Source organism: Salvelinus fontinalis, chromosome 27, assembly GCF_029448725.1.
Source record: "Salvelinus fontinalis isolate EN_2023a chromosome 27, ASM2944872v1, whole genome shotgun sequence".
Lineage (NCBI taxonomy): Eukaryota > Metazoa > Chordata > Actinopteri > Salmoniformes > Salmonidae > Salvelinus > Salvelinus fontinalis.
The window spans coordinates 6241913-6263538 of NC_074691.1; the positions used below are offsets into that span (position 1 = coordinate 6241913).

General features: G+C 45.1%; 1 long non-coding RNA gene across 2 annotated transcripts; it reads right to left on the minus strand.

Moving 5' to 3' along the window:
• Positions 1-445: 445 nt before the first annotated feature.
• LOC129824910 (uncharacterized) lies at positions 446-20477 on the minus strand. 2 transcript variants are annotated; one of them, XR_008754807.1, is made up of 3 exons: positions 17777-20477; positions 16517-16593; positions 446-5510 (listed from the first exon to the last, which is right to left on the minus strand). It is a non-coding gene; the product is annotated as an uncharacterized LOC129824910 (long non-coding RNA). The 2 variants fall into 2 exon arrangements; XR_008754806.1 differs by lacking the exon at positions 17777-20477 and having other exon boundaries at positions 16517-17468.
• Between the last annotated feature and the right edge of the window lie 1149 nt (positions 20478-21626).

Consider the following 21626-nt stretch of genomic DNA (forward strand, 5'->3'; position numbering starts at 1 on the left):
AAAAGCTATAATGTATTGAGTCAATAACTATTCAACCCCCTTGTTATGGCAAGCCTAAACAAGTTCAGGAGTTAAAATGTGCTTAAGAAGTCACATAATAAATTGCATGGACTCACTCTGTTCAATAGCGTTTAATGACTACCTCATCTCTGTACCCCACGTACACAATTATCTATAAGGTTCCTCAGGAGAGCAGTGAATTTCAAACACAGATTCAACCACATAGACCAGGGAGGTTTTCCAATGCCTCACAAAGAAGGGCACCTATTGGTAGATCGGTATAAAAAAAGCAGACGTTTAATAACCCTTTGAGCATGGTGAAGTTATTAATTACACTGTGGATCGTGTATCAATACACCCAGTCACTAAAGATACAGGCCTCCTTTCTAACTCAGTTGCCGGAGAGGAAGGAAACGACACAGGGATTTCACCATGAGGCCAATGGTAACTTTAAAACAGTTACAGAGTTTAATGACTGTGATAGGATATAACTGAGGACGGATCAACAACATTGTAATTACTCCACAATACTAACCTAATTGACAGAGTGAAAAGAAGGAAGCCTGTACAGAATAAAACTATTCCAAAACATGCATCCTGTTTGCATTAAGGCTCTAAAGTAAAACTGCAAAAACTGTGGCAAAGAAATTATCTTCATGTCCTGAATACAAAGTGTTGTGTTTGGGGCAAATCCAACATGTCACATCACTGAGTACCACTCTTCATATTTTCAAGCATCTTGGTGGCTGTATCATGTCATCGGTAGGCTTGTCATCTGCAAGGACTATGGAGTTGTTTTTGTTGTTGATAAAAAGAAACAGAACAAAGCCAAACACATACACAAATCCTAGAGTAAAACCTGGTTCAGTCTGCATTCCAACAGACACTGGTAGACAAATTCACCTTTCAGCAGGACAATAACCCGAAACACAAGGCCAAATATACACTGGAGTTGCTTACCAAGACAACATTGAATGTTCCTGAGTGGCCTAGTTACAGTTAGGATTTATATCGGCTTGAAAATCTATGGCAAGACTTACAAATGGCTGTCCAACAACGATTTAAAAAAGAATAATGTCCAAATATTCTACAACCCAGGTGTGCAAAGCTCTTCTCTAAGACTCACACATTCTAACATGTACTGACTCAGGGAGTTAAATACTTATTGAGTCAAGACATACAGTATTAGTGTTTTTTTGTGTTTTTTTTACAAATGTGTTTTTTTTACGAATTGTTCTTCCACTTTGAGAATTTGTGTATCTCTTTCACCAATTTTTTAAAAATTAAATACATTTTAATTCCACTTTGTAATACAACAAAATGTTGAAAAGTTAAATGGTATGAATACTTTCTGAATGCACTTACATACTGTACATAGCTACATACAGACAGACAGACACTAGTAGTATTTGGACACCCCTTCAAATTAGTGGATTTGGCTACTTCAGCCACATCCGTTGCTGACAGTTGTATAAAATCGACCACACAGCCATGCAATCTCCAAAGACAAAACATTGGCAGAAGAATGGCCCGTACTGACAAAGAGCTCAGTGACTTTCAACGTGGTATCATGCTACGATGGCACCTTTCCAACAAGTCAGTTCGTGCAATTTCGACACAGCTAGAGCTGCCCCGGTCAACTGTAAGTGCTGTTATTGTGAAGTGGAAACTTCTAGGATCAACAATGGTTCAGCCGCAAAGTGGTAGGCCACATAAGCTCACAGAGCGGGACCGGCGCGGGCTGAAGTGCATAATGCTTAAAAATCGTCTGACCTCGGCTGCAACACTCACTACCGAGTTCCAAACTGCCTCGAGAAGCAACGTCAGTACAAGAACTGGAGCTTTATGAAATGGGTTTCCATGGCCGAGCAGCTGCACACAAGCCTAAAATCACCATGCGCAATACCAAGCGTTGGCTGGAGTGGTGTAAAGCTCGCCGCCATTGGACTCTGGAGCAGTGGAACCGTGTTCTCTGGAGTGATGAATCACGCTTCATCATCTGGCGGACACATCTGGGTTTGGGATGCCAGGAGAACGCTATCTGCCCTAATGGTGGAGGAGGAATAATGGTATGGGGCTGTTTTTCATGGTTCGGGTTACGCCCCTTAGTTCCAGTGAACTGAAATCTTAACGCTACAGCACACAATTACATTCTAGACAATTCTGTGCTTCCGACTCTTTGGCAACAGTTTGGGGAAGGACCTTTCCTGTTTCAGCATGACATTGCCCCCGTGCACAAAGTGAGGTCCATACAGAAATGGTTTGTTGAGATCGGTGTGGAAGGACTTAACTGGCCTGCACAGAGCCCTGACCTCAACGACATTGAACATCTTTGGGATAAATTGGAACGCCGACAGCGAGCCAGGCCTAATCGCCCAACATCAGTGCCCGACCTCACTAATGCTCTTGTGGCTGAATGGAAGCAATCCCCGCAGCAATGTTCCAACATCTAGTGGAAAGGCTTCCCAGAAGAGTGGAGGCTGTTGTAGCAGCAAAGGGGTGACCAACTCCATATTAATGCCCATGATTTTGGAATGAGATGTTCGACAAGCAGGTGTACATACATACATACATACATACATACATGCATACATGCATACATACATACATACATACATGCATACATACATACATACAGTACATACATGGTGGTAGTGGTAGATAGCTGACATTAAATATACATTATATCATGGTTTCTTCTCTTGGCGGAAGAGGAGGAGGAGGAGAATAATCACCTGTCTGCCTTCCTGCCTGCTTGTCTGCCTACCTGGCTGCCTGCCTCCGTGCCTATCTGTCTGTAAGCTGGTAAAGGGAGGATGATGATTTCACACACCATTGTCATGTATACCTTTGAAGAACATTCAGTATTGTAGATCGGAGCTGAATACAAAGTGCACCCAATGGAAGTAATTGAGATGTAGGCCTAGTTGAGCAGTATTGATGTGGAGATATCAAGACACTCAGTGGCTCAGACAATGACAGACAGAACATTGTTTAATATTGTGATATGTTGCGGGGGGGAATGGAATCCAATAAAGGTGGTAAGAGATTAGACTGCTTCCCAAATGGCACTCTATTCCCCAGGCCTCTGGTCAAAAGTAGTGCAGGGAATAGGATGAAATTTGGGACACAGCCATAGACTCTCTATGGGAGCAGTTGGGTGTTTCTCTGGAATGATTATGGGTGGAAGATGCAATTAGTGTCAAACTCCATAGGATATGTAGCATCTCTCCTCTGACACTCACTCATCATCCCAGCAGCTGGAAACAATAAAAGCTAATATTGAGATGCTCAGTAGCAACTGCTTTGGCTCACAGTAGGCAATAATCCATAACCCCCTAGCTTGTTTAAACCCAGCTAGCACATAACGTTTTGAGAACCTTATGTTGCTTAACGCTTGGTGAGTGCGTGGTGGTCCTATGGTTCTTTTGCACACAACTTTGAAAACGTGGTTGCAACATAATTTGTTAACGTTATTGTGACAAAGAATCTACATGGATGATACATTGGATTTGAAAAAAGTAATCAACTTTTTTTGAGGGTGACATTTCAACCTCAGGATTATATCATAATGGTAACCAAATTACAACATAGACAAGCCTTGTATAAAATATGTTGAACTTATAACTTTAAAACAACGTCAGATCTTCAATGTTATGTACACTAAAAGAAAAATATAAGATGGACAGCACTTCCTACAGGAGCATTGATCTTTCTATAGCTACCATTTGGACTCCCATTCAGGCTTTAAACCAAACCCAGCCCAGCGTGGCTATGATATTTGTCAATGACTATTACCAATGTACTATCGTGAGAATGATTTCTGAGAGATCTCCATTTAAAAAACAAAATAGATTCACTGTTGCTGTCAAAGTCCCTCCAAAGGCTAGGTTTAACAAAGCAAATTAAATGTGACCATACTTTATAAATAGATGCACACACTACATGTTCATGTTTTTAAATTGTAAAGTCTTTTGTCAGTAATTACTTTTTTGTTATGAGTCAGACCTCAGTAAGACTAGCTATTGCCATTGGGGATCCTAATTTGTATTTATTTTTAATTTAACTAGGCACGTCAGTTAAGAACATATTCTTATTTTACAATGATGGCCTACCCTTGCCAAACCCTCCCCTAACCCGAATGACGCTGGGCCAATTGTGCGCTGCCCTGTGGGACTCCCGATCACAGCCTGTTGTGATACAGCCCGGGATCAAACCAGGGTCTGTAGTGATGCTTCTAGCCCTGAGATGCAGTGCCTTAGACTGCTGCACCACTCAGGAGCCCCCTAAAAAAATCAACAACTTTATCACTCATATATCTTCAATTATGCTATTTAGGCTTGTATAGGATTTGCGAAGTCATCAACAACTATTGTTTCAATTCAACCCAGAATTCCAATAAAATTATAATAGGCAATACAATAGGCCTAGCGTTTCAAGCTCTAGTTGATTTCAAAGATAATGATATTTGGGGATATTAATATGTGTTTGGTTGTCAAAAGATCAACATTTGAAGGAAGTAGTTACTCTGCTTGGATAGTTCCATCTGTACCACTGACTTAGTCTGGCTAATTGATATGGAGGATTCATGTTTCCATCTCAACCAAAAATCTAAGATAAAGAGTAGGACCAAATCAAATCTAACTTTATTTAAAGTGCATTTAAAGTTTGATTTGATTTGATTTAGTCCTATTCTTTAACTTAGATTTTTGGTTGAGATTGAGATGTGAATCCAACATATCAATTATTAATTTGTATACAAACTGGAATAAAAGCTAGACTAAGTCAGTGGCACAGATGGAACTATCCAAGCAGAAGATACTTTTGAAATAGTATAAATAGCCAATTAACCTGTCGACAAGTTAACAGATTATATGTTGGATTCATGTCTCCATCTGGATTAAGCCAATGGCTCAGATGGACCTATCCAAGCAGTAGATACATCTCCTTTAAATGTTGATATTTGGTTTAGTTGTCAACCAAACTCAATTCAATCAATCAATCAATCAAATGTATTTCTAAAGCCCTTCTTACATCAGCTGATGTCACAAAGTGCTGTACAGAAACCCAGCCTAAAACCCCAAACAGCAAGCAATGCAGGTGTAGAAGCACGGTGGCAAGGAAAAACTCCCTAGAAAGGCCAGAACCTAGGAAGAAACCTAGAGAGGAACCAGGCTATGAGGGGTGGCCAGTCCTCTTCTGGCTGTGCCGGGTGAAGATTATAACAGAACATGGCCAAGATGTTCAAATGTTCATAGATGACCAGCAGGGTCAAATAATAATAATAATCACAGTGGTTGTCGAGGGTGCAAAAGGTCAGCACCTCAGGAGTAAATGTCAGTTGGCTTTTCATAGCCAATCATTCAGGTAGCACGTCCGGTGAACAAGTCAGTGTTCCATAGCCGCAGGCAGAACAGTTGAAACTGGAGCAGCAGCACGGCCAGGTGGACTGGGGACAGCAAGGAGTCATCAGGCCAGGTAGTCTGAGGCATGGTCCTAGGGCTCAGGTCCTCCGAGAGAGAGAAATAAAGAAAGAGTGAAAGAGAAAAAGAAAGAGAAAAAAAGAGAGAAAGAGAGAGAGCATACTTAAATTCACACAGGAGACCGGATAAGACAGGAGAAATACTCCAGATATAACAGACTGACCCTAGCCTCCCGACACATAAACTACTGCAGCATAAATACTGGAGGCTGAGACAGGAGGGGTCGGGAGATACTGTGGCCCTGTCCAACGATACCCCCAGACAGGGCCAAACAGGCAGGATATAACCCCACCCACTTCTCTCACATGGATAGACAGACCATTCCATAAAAATTGAGCTCCATAGGAGAAAGCCCTGCCTCCAGCTGTTTGCTTAGTAATTCTAGGGACAGTAAGGAGGCCTGGGTCGGGTCTTGTGACCGTAGCATACGTGTAGGTATGTACGGTAGGACCAAATCAGAAAGATAGGTAGGAGCATGCCCATATAATGCTTTGTAGGTTAGCAGTAAAACCTTGAAATCAGCCCTTGCTTTAGCAGGAACCCAGTGTAGAGAGGCTGGCACTGGAGAAATATGATCAAAGTTTTTGGTTCTAGTCAAGATTCTAGCAGCCATATTTAGCACTAACTGAAGTTTATAGACAGAAAGTAGAGCATTGCAGTAGTCTAACCTAGAAGTGACAAAAGCATGGATTCATTTTTCTGCATCACTTTTGGACATTTGTAGATGGAAAAAAGCTGTCCTTGAAACAGTCTTGATATGTTCATCAAAAGAGAGATCAGGGTCCAGAGTAACGCTGAGGTCCTTCACAGTTTTATTTGAGACGACTGTACAACCATCAAGATTAATTGTCAGATTCAACAGAAGATCTCTTAGTTTCTTGGGACCTAGAACAAACATCTCTGTTTTGTCCGATTTTTTAAGTAGAACATCCACTTCCTTATGTCTGAAACACAGGCTTCCAGCGAGGGCAATTTTGGGGCTTCACCATGTTTCATCAAAATGTACAGCTGTGTGTCATCTGCATAGCAGTGAAAGTTAACATTATGTTTCTGAATGACATTACCAAGAGGTAAAATATATAGTGAAAACAATAGTGGTTCTAAAACGAAGCCTTGAGGAACACCGAAATTGACAGTTGATTTGGCAGAGGACAAACCATCCACAGAGACAAACTGATATCTTTCCGACAGATAAGATCTAAACCAGGCCAGAACTTGTCCGTGTAGACCAATTTTGGTTTCCAATCTCTCCAAAAGAATGTGGTGATCGATGGTATCAAAAGCAGCACTCAGGTCTAGGAGCACGAGGACAGATGCAGAGCCTCGGTCTGACGCCATTAAAAGGTAATTTACCACCTTAACAAGTGCAGTCTCAGTGCTATGATGGGGTCTAAAACCAGGCTGAAGCGTTTCGTATACATTGTTTGTCTTCAGGAAGGCAGTGAGTTGCTGCGCAACAGCTTTTTCAAAATGTTTTGACAGGAATGGGAGATTCGATATAGGCCGATAGTTTTTTATATTTTCTGGGTCAAGGTTTAGCATTTTCAAGAGAGGCTTTATTACTGCCACTTTTCGTGAGTTTGGTACACACCTGGTGGATAGAGAGACGTTTATTATGTTCAAAATAGGAGGGCCAAGCACAGGAAGCAGCTCTTTCAGTAGTTTAGTTGGTATAGGGTCCAGTATGCAGCTTGAAGGTTTAGAGGCCATGATTATTTTCATCAACGTGTCAAGAGATATAGTACTATAAAACTTGAGTGTCTCCCTTGATCCTAGGTCCAGGCAGAGTTGTGCAGACGCAGGACAACTGAGCTTTGGAGGAATACTCAGATTTAAAGAGGAGTCCGTAATTTGCTTTCTAATGAACATGATCTTTTCCTCAAAGAAGTTCATGAATGTATTACTGCTGAAGTGAAAGCCATCCTCTCTTGCGAAATGCTGCTTCTTAGTTAGCTTTGCGACAGTATCAATTGTCGCAAAGCTAATGGTTTGGATTGTTCTTATTTTCCTCAATTAAGTTGGAAAAATAGGATGATCGAGCAGCAGTGAGGGCTCTTCGATACTGCACGGTACTGTCTTTCCAAGCTAGTCGGAAGACTTCCAGTTTGGTGTAGCGCCATTTCCGTTCCAATTTTCTGCTTGCTTGCTTGCTTCAGAGCTCGGGTATTTTCTGTATACTTGGGAGCTAGTTTCTTATGACAAATGTTTTTTGTTTTTAGGGGTGCGACTGCATCTAGGGTATTGTGCAAGGTTAAATTGAGTTCCTCAGTTAGGTGGTTAACTGATTTTTGTAGTCTGACATCCTTGGGTAGGCGGAGGGAGTCTGGAAGGGCATCAAGGAATCATTGGTTTGTCCAAGAAATTTAAGTTTGCTATCGTAAATGTCAGCAACACCTCCGCCTTTGTGGGATGTGCGGGGGATATGGTCACTAGTGTAACCAGGAGGTGAGGCCTCATTTAACACAGTAAATTCATCAGGCTTAAGCCATGTTTCAGTCAGGCCAATCACATCAAGATTATGATCAGTGATTAGTTAATTGACGAAACTGCTTGGAAGTGAGGGATCTAACATTAAGTAGCCCTATTTTGAGATGTGAGGTATCACAATCTCTCTCAAAAATGGCAGGATTTGAGGAGGTCTTTATTCCAGTGAGATTGCTAAGGCGAACACTGCCATGTTTAGTTTTTCCCAGCCTAGGTCGAGGCACAGACACGGTCTCAATGGGGATAGCTGAGCTGACTACACTGACTGTGATAGTGGCCACTAAGTTGGCAGAATGGCTAACAGCCTGCTGCCTGGCCTGCACCCTATCTCATTGTGGAGCTAGGGGAGTTAGAGCCCTGTCTATGTTCGTAGATAAGATGAGAGCACTCCAGCTAGAATGGAGTCCGTCACTCCTCAACAGGCCAGGCTTGGTCCTGTTTGTGGGTGAGTCCCAGAAAGAGGGCCAATTATCTACAAATTCAATATTTTGGGAGGGGCAGAAAACCAGCGATTGAGTTGTGAGACTCTGCTGTAGAGCTCATCACTCCCCCTAACTGGGAGGGGGCCAGAGACAATTACTCGATGCCGACGCATCTTTCTAGCTGATTTACATGCTGAAGCTATATTGCACTTGGTTACCTCTGACTGTTTCATCCGAACATCTGTAACGAATCTCCTCTTCGTCTGAGGAGGAGTAGGAAAAGTCGGACCAAGGTGCAGCGTGGTAAGTGTTCATACTATTTAATTAAAATATGAAACACTAGACAAAACAACAAACACGACAAACGAACAGTCCTGAAAGGTGAAACAAACACAAAACAGGAAACAACCACCCACAAACACAGGTGGGAACAGGCTACCTAAGTATGATTCTCAATCACAGACAACGAATGACAGCTGCCTCTGATTGAGAACCATACCAGGCCAAATACATAGAAATATAAAACAAGGACAACATAGAACACCAGACATAGAATGCCCACCCAAACTCACGCCCTGACCAACCAAAATAGAGACATAAAAAGGATCTCTACGGTCAGGGCGTGACAACATCGTTGGTGCCGACGTGGATAACAATATCCCTATACTCTCTACACTCGCCAGTTGTAGCTTTAGCCAGCACCATCTTCAGGTTAGCCTTAACGTCGGTAGCACTGCCACATGGTAAACAGTGTATGATCGCTGGATGATTCGTTTTAAGTCTAATACTGCGGGTAATGGAGTCACCAATGACTAGGGTTTTCAATTTGTCAGAGCTAATGGTGGGAGGCTTCGGCGTCTCATACTGTAACGGGAGGAGTAGAGACCAGAGAAGGCTCGGCTTCTGACTCCGACTCGCTGCTTAATGGGGAGAACCGGTTGAACGTTTCTGTCGGCTGAATGAGCGACACCGGTTGAGCATTCCTACAGCATTTCCTTCCAGAAGCCATGAGAAAATTGTTCGGCTGCGGGGACTGTGCGAGGGTATTTATACAAATTACTATCTGTACTTACTGGTGGCACAGACACTGTTTCATCCTTTCCTACACTTAAATTACCCTTGCCAAACGATTGGGTCTGAAGCTGGGCTTGCAGCACAGCTATCCTCGCCGTAAGGCAATCGTTCTCCTGTATATTATGAGTACAGCGACTGCAATTAGAAGGCATCATGTTACTACTTAGCTTCGACTGGTGGAGGTCCTAACGAACCACGTCCAGATAAAGCGTCCAGGGTGAAAAAGTTGAATGAAAAAAGTTGAGCGAGGGAAAAACAAAAAATATAAACGGTAATTAAAAAGTAAAAACTGTAAAGTTGGCAGGTAGCAAAGTAAGGTTAGCAACAAAATGCACAGCAGCACGTAATTCAATTCAATATAACATTTATGTATCACAATTTATTTGGATAGTTGGATGGTAGATGCTCTACAGATGGTCATACTATCACCAATCTATCTGTTGATGAGCAACTGCTTGCTAAGGCTAAGGTTAGGGTTAGGTTTAGAATAAGTTCAAGTTTCAAGTTTTATTTGTCGTATGGGATACGCATGGTATACATTGTCCAACGAAATGCTTACTTGCAGGTTCCTTCTCGACAATGCAACAAATATAAGAAATTATTAAAGATAAGAAAGAGAACATCACGTAAGTGGCTCAGTAGAATGGAATAAAAGAAATTGCATAAGCAAAATAAAGGATGGCACAATTTATAGTCCAATATTTACACGTGTATTGGGGAAGGGAATAGGGGATTCCTTATTGGAAATAAGGGTAAAGGTTAGGGCTAGGGTAAGGGTTAGGATAAGGGTTAAGGTTAGGATTAGGGTTAGGGTTAGAAGATAGTTAGTTGTAATGTTACTGATAGTCTATAGAGCATCTACAGATGGACTATCCAAATAAAGTGTTACCTAACTTTTGTTATACAGTAAATAGCCTGAAGTTAAGTTTATCTTACAAACTAATGTAACATTCTACCTTAAAATGAGTAACACATCCATGGCCTGTCACGTTCCTGACCTGTTTTCCTTTGTTTTGTATTCATTTTAGTTGGTCAGGGCGTGAGTTGGGTGGGTTTGTCTATGTTTTGTATTTCTATGTGGGGTTTTGTGTTCGGCCTGGTATGATTCTCAATTAGAGACAGGTGTGTATTGTTTGTCTCTAATTGAGAGTCATACAAAGGCAGCCAGGGTTTCACTGGTGTTTTGTGGGTGTTTGTTCCTGTGTCTTCACAGGACAGTTGAAGGTTAGTCACGTTTGTTGTTTTGTAGTTTGTAGTGTCTTGTTTGCTGTTTGTTCATTAAAAGATGGCTTATTTCCCTCAATCCGCATCTTGGTCCTATCCATGCTCCTCCTCGTTAAAGGGGGAGAACAACATTGACTGCCTTTACAGAAACACCCACCACAACAGGACCAAGCGGATTGAGGAGAGAGAGAAAGAACTAAAGCAATGGAGAGAAGAGGAATGGAGTTGGGAGCAAATTTTCAATGGAGAAGGACCCTGGGCTAAGGTGGGAGAGAATCGCCGCTCTCGGGAGGAGAAGAAGGCAGCCACAGCCCAGGAGCGCAGGTATGAGGGTACGCGGCTAGCACGGAAGCCCGAGAGGCTCACCCAAAAATTTCTTGGGGGGGGGCTAAAGGGGAGTGTGGCGAAGCCGGGTTGGATACCTGAGCCAACTCCCCGGGCTTGCCGTGGAGTAAGAGGGCGTCGTACTGGTCAGACACCGTGTTATGCGGTAAAGCGCACGGTGTCCCCAGTACGCGTGCTTAGCCCAGTGCGGGCTATTCCACCTTTCCGCACTGGGAGGGCTAGGTTGGGCATCGAGCCGAGTGCCATGAAGCCGGCCCAACGTATCTGGTCTCCAGTACGTCTCCTCGGGCCGGTGTACATGGCACCAGCCTTACAGGTGGTGTCCCCGGTTCGCCTGCATAGCCCAGTGCGGGCTATTCCACCTCGCCGCACTGGCAGGGCTACGGGGTCCATTCAACCTGGTAAGGTTGGGGAGGCTCGGTGCTCAAGAGCACGTGTCCTCCTTCACGGTCCGGTATATCCGGCGCCACCTTCCCACCCCAGCTCAGTACCACCAGTGCCTACACCACGCACCAGGCTTCCAGTGCATCTCCAGAGCCCTGTTCCTCTTCCACGTACTCTCCCTATGGTGCGTGTCTCCAGCCCGGTGCCTCCAGTTCCGGCACCACGCACCAAGCCTCCTGTGCGTCTCCAGAGCCCTGGACGCACTGTTCCTTCTCCCCGCACTCGCCCTGAGGTGCGTGCCCTCAGCCCGGTACCTCCAGTTCCGGTACCACGCACCAGGCCTAGAGTGCGCCACGAGAGTCCAGTGTGCCCTGTTCCTGTTCCCCGCACTCGCCCTGAGGTGCGTGCCCTCAGCCCGGTACCTCCAGTTCCGGTACCACGCACCAGGCCTATAGTGCGTCTCAGCCGGCCAGAGTCTGCCGTCTGCCCAGCGGTGCCTGAACGGCCCGTCTGCCCAGCTCCGTCTGAGCCATCTGTCTGCCCAGCTCCGTCTGAGCCATCTGTCTGCCCAGCGCCGTCTGAGCCATCTGTCTGCCCAGCGCCGTCTGAGCCATCTGTCTGCCCAGCGCCGTCTGAGCCATCTGTCTGCCCAGCGCCGTCTGAGCCATCTGTCTGCCCAGCGCCGTCTGAGCCATCTGTCTGCCCAGCGCCGTCTGAGCCATCTGTCTGCCCAGCGCCGTCTGAGCCATCTGTCTGCCACGAGCCATTAGAGCCGCCCGTCTGTCCCGAGCCAGTAGAGCCGTCCGTCAGTCAGGAGCCGCTAGAGCCGTCCGTCAGTCAGGAGCCGGAAGAGACGCCCGCCAGTCAGGAGCCGCCAGAGACGCCCGCCAGTCAGGAGCTGCCAGAGACGCCCGCCAGTCAGGAGCTGCCAGAGACGCCCGCCAGTCAGGAGCTGCCAGAGACGCCCGCCAGTCAGGAGCTGCCAGAGACGCCCGCCAGTCAGGAGCTGCCAGAGACGCCCGCCAGTCAGGAGCTGCCAGAGACGCCCGCCAGTCAGGAGCTGCCAGAGACGCCCGCCAGTCAGGAGCTGCCAGAGACGCCCGCCAGTCAGGAGCTGCCCGCCAGTCAGGAGCTGCCCTACAGTCAGGAGCTGCCCTACAGTCAGGAGCTGCCCTACAGTCCGGAGCTGCCCTACAGTCCGGAGCTGCCCTACAGTCCGGAGCTGCCCTACAGTCCGGAGCTGCCACTCAGCCCGGACCTGCCGGAGTCCCTCAGCCAGGACCTGCCGGAGTCCCTCAGCCAGGACCTGCCGCCCCTTGTCCCGGTGCTGCCCCTTGTCCCGGTGCTGCCCCTTGTCCCGGTGCTGCCCCTTGTCCCGGTGCTGCCCCTTGTCCCGGTGCTGCCCCTTGTCCCGGTGCTGCCCCTTGTCCCGGTGCTGCCCCTTATCCCGGTGCTGCCCCTTATCCCGGTGCTGCCCCTTCATTTAGGTGGGGTTAGTGGGAGGGTGGTCATTGGGAGGGGGATAAAGAAGCGGGGATTGATTATGGTGGGGTGGGGACCTCGTCCACCGCCAGAGCCGCCACCGTGGACAGACGCCCACCCAGACCCTCCCCTAGACTTTGTGCTGGTGCGCCCGGAGTTCGCACCTTAAGGGGGGGGTTCTGTCACGTTCCTGACCTGTTTTCCTTTGTTTTGTATTCATTTTAGTTGGTCAGGGCGTGAGTTGGGTGGGTTTGTCTATGTTTTGTATTTCTATGTGGGGTTTTGTGTTCGGCCTGGTATGATTCTCAATTAGAGACAGGTGTGTATTGTTTGTCTCTAATTGAGAGTCATACAAAGGCAGCCAGGGTTTCACTGGTGTTTTGTGGGTGTTTGTTCCTGTGTCTTCACAGGACAGTTGAAGGTTAGTCACGTTTGTTGTTTTGTAGTTTGTAGTGTCTTGTTTGCTGTTTGTTCATTAAAAGATGGCTTATTTCCCTCAATCCGCATCTTGGTCCTATCCATGCTCCTCCTCGTTAAAGGGGGAGAACAACATTGACTGCCTTTACATGGCCACATTTTGTCTTTGCATGTAATCTTTTAAACTGTTCATGTTTAAGATAGCATGCATAGGTCACTGCAGGTCTGTGGAGATCATTACAATATTGCTGCAATAATTTGTTCTTCAGATTCTTGAACAGCATTGATCACTTGCACCATGTCCTTTCATAGTAATCTCAACTGCAATTTGGTTCCGCTATTAGATGAAGCGCAGTGATCACACATTAATCACATTAACACACTTTTAAATGGTTGAAAGCGCAGTGATAGACATTTGGGTGAAATGTTGGTGGTTGAAAGCGTAGTGATAACACATTGGAAATTCAACAAACCATTTGGCTGTCTTTTTGAGTGAGTGAATATACACTGAGTTGACAAAACATTAGGAACATGCTCTTTCCATGACAGTCTGACCAGGTGAATTCAGGTGAAAGCTATGATCCCTTATTGATGTCACCTGTTAAACCTACTTCAATTAGTGTAGATGAAGGGGAGGAGACAGGTTAAATAAGGATTTTTAAGCCTTGAGACAACTGAGACATGGATTGTGTATTGTACTGTATGCCATTCAGAGGGTGAATGGGCAAGACAAAATATTTGAGTGTCTTTAAACGGGGTATGGTAGTAGGTATCAGGTGCACCGGTTTGAGTGTCAAGAACTGCAATGCTGCTGTCTTTTTAATGCTTAACAGTTTCCCGTGTGTATCAAGAATGTTCCACCACCCAAAGGACATCCAGCCCTACGCCAGGCCAGTGGTCAAAAACAGGTCATTGATGAAAGAGGACAAAGGAGGCTGACACGAATCGTGCAGAGCAACAGACGGGCTACAGTTAGTCAACTGACAGTCTAGTTCAACATTGGCGCCCAAAGACCCGTAAAAGAATGTACAACTCGTCGCACCTTGACAAGAATGGGGTTAGGCAGTCGACTACCTTACAGAGTTCCACTTCTTTCAGCAAAAAACAAGAAGCCGTTGCAGTGAGCTAAGCAACGAAAACACTGGACACTGGAGAATTGGAAAAACATTGCCTGGTCTAATGAATCTCTCTTCCTGCTGTTTCACACTGATGGGAGGACTAGGGTATGGAGAAAACCACATGAGTACATGCATCCATCATGCCGCGTGTCAACATTGCAGGCGGGTGGTGGTGGTGTGATGGTGTGGGGTGTGTTTTCATGACACACATTGGGCCCCATGATAAAAGTGGAGCAATGCCACAGGATACCTGAACATCATTGCCAATCAGGTATATCCCTTCATGGCAGTAGTCCATCCATCTGCAAATAGATTTTTTTCAGCAGGATAAGGCTAGGATTGCCAGGAAGGGTTCCACGAACATGACAGTGAATTCAGTTTACTACAGTGGCCGGCCCAGTCACCAGATCTCAATCCAATTGGGTATGTGTGGGATGAGATGGAACGAGCTATTCGGAGTAGAGTTCCACTACCAGCCAACTTGACACAACTGTGGGAAGCATTGGAGTCAACATGCGCTTTAGACACCTTGTAGAGTCCATGCCCTGACGAATTGAGGCGGTTCTGAGGGCAAAAGGGGGTGCAACTCTAAATTAGGAAGCTGTTCCTAATGTTTTGTACGCTCAATGTAGGTTGTAATCTCATTGATCAACGTCTCAACCAAATATTACCCAATTATCCACGTTGAAATGATGTTGTGTTGCCAGTGGGTTCCCACAATGTTCTGGGAATGGTGCCGATAACCAGCTAGCACATAACGTTCTGAGAACCATATGTTTCTTAGGTGGGAATTTCAGTAATTCAGCAATAATGTTTTCTGCAGGTTTCCTCGTGGTTCTATTTAAACAAATGTTCTCAAATTGTTCAGAGAACGTGAAGAAACAACATTCTGATGTGAGAATTTTATGACTTCGGCATAACGTTTTCTCAGGTTTGCTCATGCTTCTATTTGAAGTCATGTTCTTAGAACGTTCAGAGAGAACATTAAGGAACAACGTTCTTCTGTGGGAATTTCGGCACTTCGGCGTAACATTTTCTGCAGGTTTCCTCAGGGTTCTATTTAAAGTCATGTTCTCAGAATATTAAGAAATGTTCCATTAAAAAAAAACACAAAAAAACATTAGTAACATTGTAGCGGTATTTATTAGAGAGGGGTAAAGAAAGATTTTGTTCGGGCGCCAGGCAGGTATCAACCATGCCGAAAGGCATTATCTAAGAATGTTATTTAAAAACATATACATTCCCTTCTCAGCGTCAACAACACTCTTTCTATCCTCTATCTTGTTAAGTGTGTTCAGGTGTGTTGGCTTCACCCACTAATTGGCCACACCTGATCTTAATGAGTGCTTGTTTCCTTTGAAATGGTGGCACAGTGGACTAAATCCATGGCTAGAGAACAGAAGGCCATATGTGCGAATCTCACTGACAACGTGCCACAATAAAAAAGAAATGTGCTTGCATGATTAATGCCTAAGCAAATGAATTTCCATGTGTACTCTCTGTGGTACTACTATCAAAACAGTTAACTCAAACTAAGGTAGCAGTGTCTTATTGAAAGAAGTTATTAAAAAAAAATCAAATAACCTTTACATTTCATTCAAAACATTCACAACATTTCGAGAATGTTCTGAGAACGTTATTTAATTACCTTCAAATAACCTATGATTTATGTCCTCAAAACCTCCCTGCAACCTAAAAATCTGCATTCCCAGAACAGACAAAAATGTCCACTTCCGTTCTCAGAACCAATGGGAAACCAAAAATGGACATTCCCACAATTTCCAAGGAACTAAATGTGCTAGCTGGGAAGCCACTGTCGGAGTAATGAAAAACAAAATAAAATAAAACAGCAGAGGATAGAGGAGGCATGACAAAAGTGTTGTTTGTTAGTCGGAGTGAGCTAGTAAAGCACAGCGAGAGACAGTTTGATGGTGCCTTGTGGCTTTCCTCCTAGCTTTGCCTGGTCCCATCCCATTCCATCCTCCATATCATCTTGGCTTGATTACTGTTTTTTCCCTCCCGATCTGCTGCGGCAATTACCATATTATACAGCCCCCCATGAAACATGCAATTTACTCATTACCTTCGCATTTTTATTACCAGTGCATCCTTCTACCAGCCACGAGCTCCTGTCTCCGCTCCTCTCCCAGTCTCTAGCTGCTGATATAAAACATGTCATAAAACATAGACAGTAAGAACCGTATGCATGCAACATTCCTCCACTTGTATCTCATCATTATAATCAGACGTTTCCACAAATATGAAGGTTAACGAATGATGGCAGCTAGAGACTTGTAATTCTGCCGAAAAGCAGAATTCCTTTTCTCTTGTGTGTTACTTTATCTTATCAGACACAGTCTTCCACATGCACTGTCGATTTTATTTCCCATTCATCAACACTGACTTTAAAGTGTCTCCACTCTCCAGATAAGTCGAGCACTGAGCTGTCTGACAGAATAGCATAAAGGTTATTATTGTACTATAAACCGCACAACAACATGCCAAAAACACTCAGCATCACTACAATATTTAACACAGCACAAGACTTATTTAATTGCACAAACTCTCCCGTTTCATTTTCATATGAATACATATGTGGATAATCCAAATAGTGGCTATCATTCATAATAACAATAATGATATGACACTTTACTGAGAAAAACAACCATGGCAGAGGAGATACAATGGTTCAATGTCTGCCAGGCCTACATGTGAGAATACAGACAATGGCTGCCATGGCCTTGGTGTGAAGGAGAGACTGGTAGGCACTCTGAAGAGCCCTCCAGTTTAATGAAAGCCTCTCTCAGGCTCATTGGTGATTAGTAGTCACGCTCACACGGACACAGCTTTTATATTGTCACATCTCATGTCATGATGTGTAGCTTAGTCCAGCTGTACGTGGATGCATACTGTTTGTACATACTACATTTGGGCTATGTTGTTTTCAAGTATACTGAACATAAACATAAACGCAACACGCAACAATTTCAAAGATTTAGCTGAGTTACAGTTCATATAAGGAAATCAGTCAATTAAAATAAATAAGGTTCTAATCTATGGATTTCACATGACTGGCCAGGGGCGCAGCGATGGGTGGGCCTGGCTCCCAAGTGGGTGGGCCTATGCCCTCCCAGGCCCACCCATGGCTGCGCCCCTGGCCAGTCATGTGAAATCCATAGATTAGAACCTTATTTATTTTAATTGACTGATTTCCTTATATGAACCAATCAGAATGAGTTTTTCCACACAAAAGGGATTTATTACAGACAGAAATATTCCTCAGCATATTTATATTTTTGTTCAGTGTAGTTTAAATAAAACAAATATAGATGGATGTGAGTACCAAAGGCCAAGTAGATGTACTTTTGTCATTTATGACTACACCCAGTCTTCCTGGGTGGAGGAGCCCAGTCTCTGGCCTGCTGCTGACCCAGGACACGTCCCAAATGGCACCATATTCCCTTTAGTGCACTTGGATTTCCCTTGGCTGTCACATTCATTGAAAGTCGTTGTTTATCATCAGTACTGAATCAAAAAAAAATGATAGCATAACATAAAACATAACATAAAACGGAAGAGAATATCTCAAGGAGTTCACAGTGTCTAAGTTAGACCTAACCTAAGCGACACATACTGCACTGCACAGTGGCATGAGCTGTGAGAGGAGGGTGAGAAAAGCTTGACATAGTTACAGCAGTTCAACAGTTCTTGAGCAGCAGGCAGCGCTCAGAGGGAAGGATTGAAGTATGAGGGGAAGAGAGGAGGAGGGAGAGAGAGAGAGACATAAATGGCAAAGCTGGGCTAAGCGTAAACGGACTACATTAGTGACAGCTCCATTACCCAGAGGTGGGCAGATGTCCTCCTGGCGCCTGACGGTGTTAGCAGCTGAGGCTGGTGGAGCAGGAGGGGAGGACGGAAGGGGATGAGAGGGGGAAGTGAGGAGGGGAGAAGAAAGGAGGGGAGTAGGGGAGAGGGGTGGAAGGGGGAGTGGGGGTAGAGAGAGAGAGGGGAGTGGGACCGCCAGCCAGGTGTTTCTCTCTGGGTCTCTCCCCCAGCACGGTGTTCACTGACCTGGGCAAAGACACTCCTCAACTGGCCTGGCCCCTGTAGTCTGGTCCCATAGCCTGGCCCCCACCATGCAGCCATGCGCTCCACTGACCTGTATAAACACACAACTGATAGGGACCAGCGCACATCACTGTCATTGTTGAGGAAGGGAACACAACAACATGGAGGTACAGAAAGAAGACGTCACAATCTATTGCAGAGGACAGGAAAGAGTGAAAGAGGGGAATGAATGATGAGGAGAAAAGGAAAGAATGAGAGAAAGGAAGAGTTGTCTGACAGGATTCTCTATGATATCCGTTTTCTGGTAGAGGATTTTCTCTCTCTCTCTCTCTCTGCTGACTGTAATTTTGCATCCTAAATGGCACCCTATTCCCTGTAGAGTGCAGCACCTTTTACCAGAGGCCTTGGTCAGAAGTAGTGTACTAAATAAGGAATAGGGGGCCATTTAGGATGCATTCTATGGCTCTGTTCACTGCATTCGAGATAGGGAGAGAATCCACTCTACTTAGCCTCAGGTAAAACGGGCAGCGACCAATGTCTAGCACGCACCTGCCGTGTCCTCCGTACTTGTACTTCCTTACATGCAAATGTGTGTGAATGTGTGTGTGTCTGCATATGTGCACGCGTGTATGAGTTTACACTATCAAAAACAGGTCTGATTAGGGGTTGAGTTAGAGGGGAACAAAGTGGAGTTCTACCACCTTAAGAAACATTCAATGGTAATTTGATAGACTTCAGTAATCATTGAAAATATTTAGGGGACAGTTCAATGAACCAACAAAATCCTTAGCCACTATAATCAGGATACCTTCCTTCCCAGATACTCCACCCCAACCGCCTTCCTTCCTAATAATAATCTTCACTGTACACAGCGAGGTGTGTGACCAATCTCTTGCACAAGGGTGTGTATTTCCACCAGGACCATGTGAGCAAACGGGCCTCTAGCTCATCACACAGGCATCATATGCATCCCAAATGGCACCCTATTCCCTATATAGTGCACTACTTTTGACCAGGGCCCATAGGCCTCTGGTCAGAAGTAGTCATTTGCTAACCAGAGCTCAGCAGCCAGGCGAGAGGAGGTCCAGGCCAAACAGAAAGAGACGCCAAGTCTAACCTTTTATGTCGGTAATCTTTCCCATCTCCCCCTTTGAAGATTCAACTGCACAGCCTTGAGAGAGCAGAGCAAATAACACCTGTCCTATGAAGTCATGCCCGAGGCATCTCCTATCCTGAACTTAGAGACAGAGAGAGAGCTATTGAGAGAGGTCGCCATAGGCAGTCCTGGCTCTCAAGAGAAGACAGGATATGTGCCCACTGTCCACAAAATGAGGTGAAACTGAGCAGCACTTCCTAACCTCCTGCCAAATGTATAACCACATTAGATACACATATTTCACACAGATCACACAGACCCACAAACGTTGATAAACTCCTATATCTGGTAGGCGAAATACCACAATGTGCAATCACACTAGCAAGATTTGTGGCCTGTTGCCATGAGAAAAGGGCAACCAGTGGAGCACAGACAACATTGAAAATACCACCAATACTTATTTATCTTCCCGCACTATTCGCACTACAACTATTTGCGCATTGCTAAAACAGCTGATAATATAACACTGGAAATGTCTTTATCTTTTTGAAACTTTTTTGAGCACAATGTTTACCGTTCATTTCTAATCGTTTTTTGTTGATGTTGTTACATTTGTTTCTTCTCACTTTTTGTTTGTTGTTTATTTCACTTGCTTTGGCAATGTAAACATATCAAATCAAATGTTATTTGTCACATGCGCCGAATACAACAAGTGTAGACTTTACCGTGAAATGCTTACTTACAAGCCCTTAACCAACAGTGCAGTTCATGAAGAGTACCAAGGGCACCGGTACCGAGTCAGTGTGCGGGGGTACAGGTTAGTTGAGGTAATTTGTACATGTAGGTGGGGGTGAAGTGACTATGCAGAGATAATAAACAGCGAGTAGCAACAGTGTACAAAAGGGACAAGAGAGTGGGGGTGTCAATCTAAATTGTCCGGTGGCCATTTTATTAATTGTTCAGCAGTCTTATGGCTTGGGGGTAGAAGCTGTTAAGGAGCCTTTTTGTCCTAGACTTGGTGCTCCGGTACCGCTTGTCGTGCGGTAGCAGAGAGAACAGTCTATGACTTGGGTGACTGGAGTCTTTGACAATTTTTTGGGCCTTCCTCTGGCACTGCCTATTATATAAGTCCTGGATAGCAGGAAGCTTGGCCCCAGTGATGTACTGGGCCGTTCGCACTACCCTCTGTAGCGTCTTACGGTCAGATATCGAGCAGTTGCCATAGCAGGTGGTGATGCAACCGGTCAGGATGCTCTAGACGGTGCAGCTGTATAACCTTTTGAGGATCTGGGGACCCGGGCCGAATCTTTTCAGTCTCCTAAGGGGGAAAAGGTGTTGTCGTGCCCTCTTCACAACTGTCTTGGTGTGTTTGGACCATGATAGTTCGTTGGTGATATGGACACCAAGGAACTTGAAACTCCCGACCCGCACCACTACAGCACCACTACGATGTTAATGGGTGCCTGTTCGGCCCGCCTTTTCCTGTAGTCCACGATCAGATCCTTTGTCTTGTATGTTTTCCATACCAGTAAAGCCCCTTTGAATTGAATTGAGGGAGAGAGAGAGTGTGAGAGAGAGTGAGCGTGTACAAATCTGAAACAGTAATGGTACAGGGCAACCCCAAACAGTTTCAGCTGGACTTTCACATTATCAAAGGGATATCTCAGCAGGATAAGCTCGCTCTTGAGAAAGATACCCACACCCCGAGCGTGTCAGATCACACCTCTTCATTATACAAACCCACAGACGAGCAACCCCAAGCGGAAAGTCAACCTCCCAGCACAGAGTACTACCCCCTCATTGAAATGAAGGATACATTCTCCCAGATGGAGGTAAGGCAGGTGGAGCTGGAACAGCAGCTGAACACACTCCAGTCAGCACAAAAAATAGTCCAGCTCAACAACACCCCCTCAACCAGACCCGGAGAGATGGAGGTGGAGAGAGACATATCTGCACTCTGGACTGTGGTGAGACAACATCAACAGGAGAAAGAGCAGGGGCAGGAGAACAACAGAGCACTAGAGGAGAG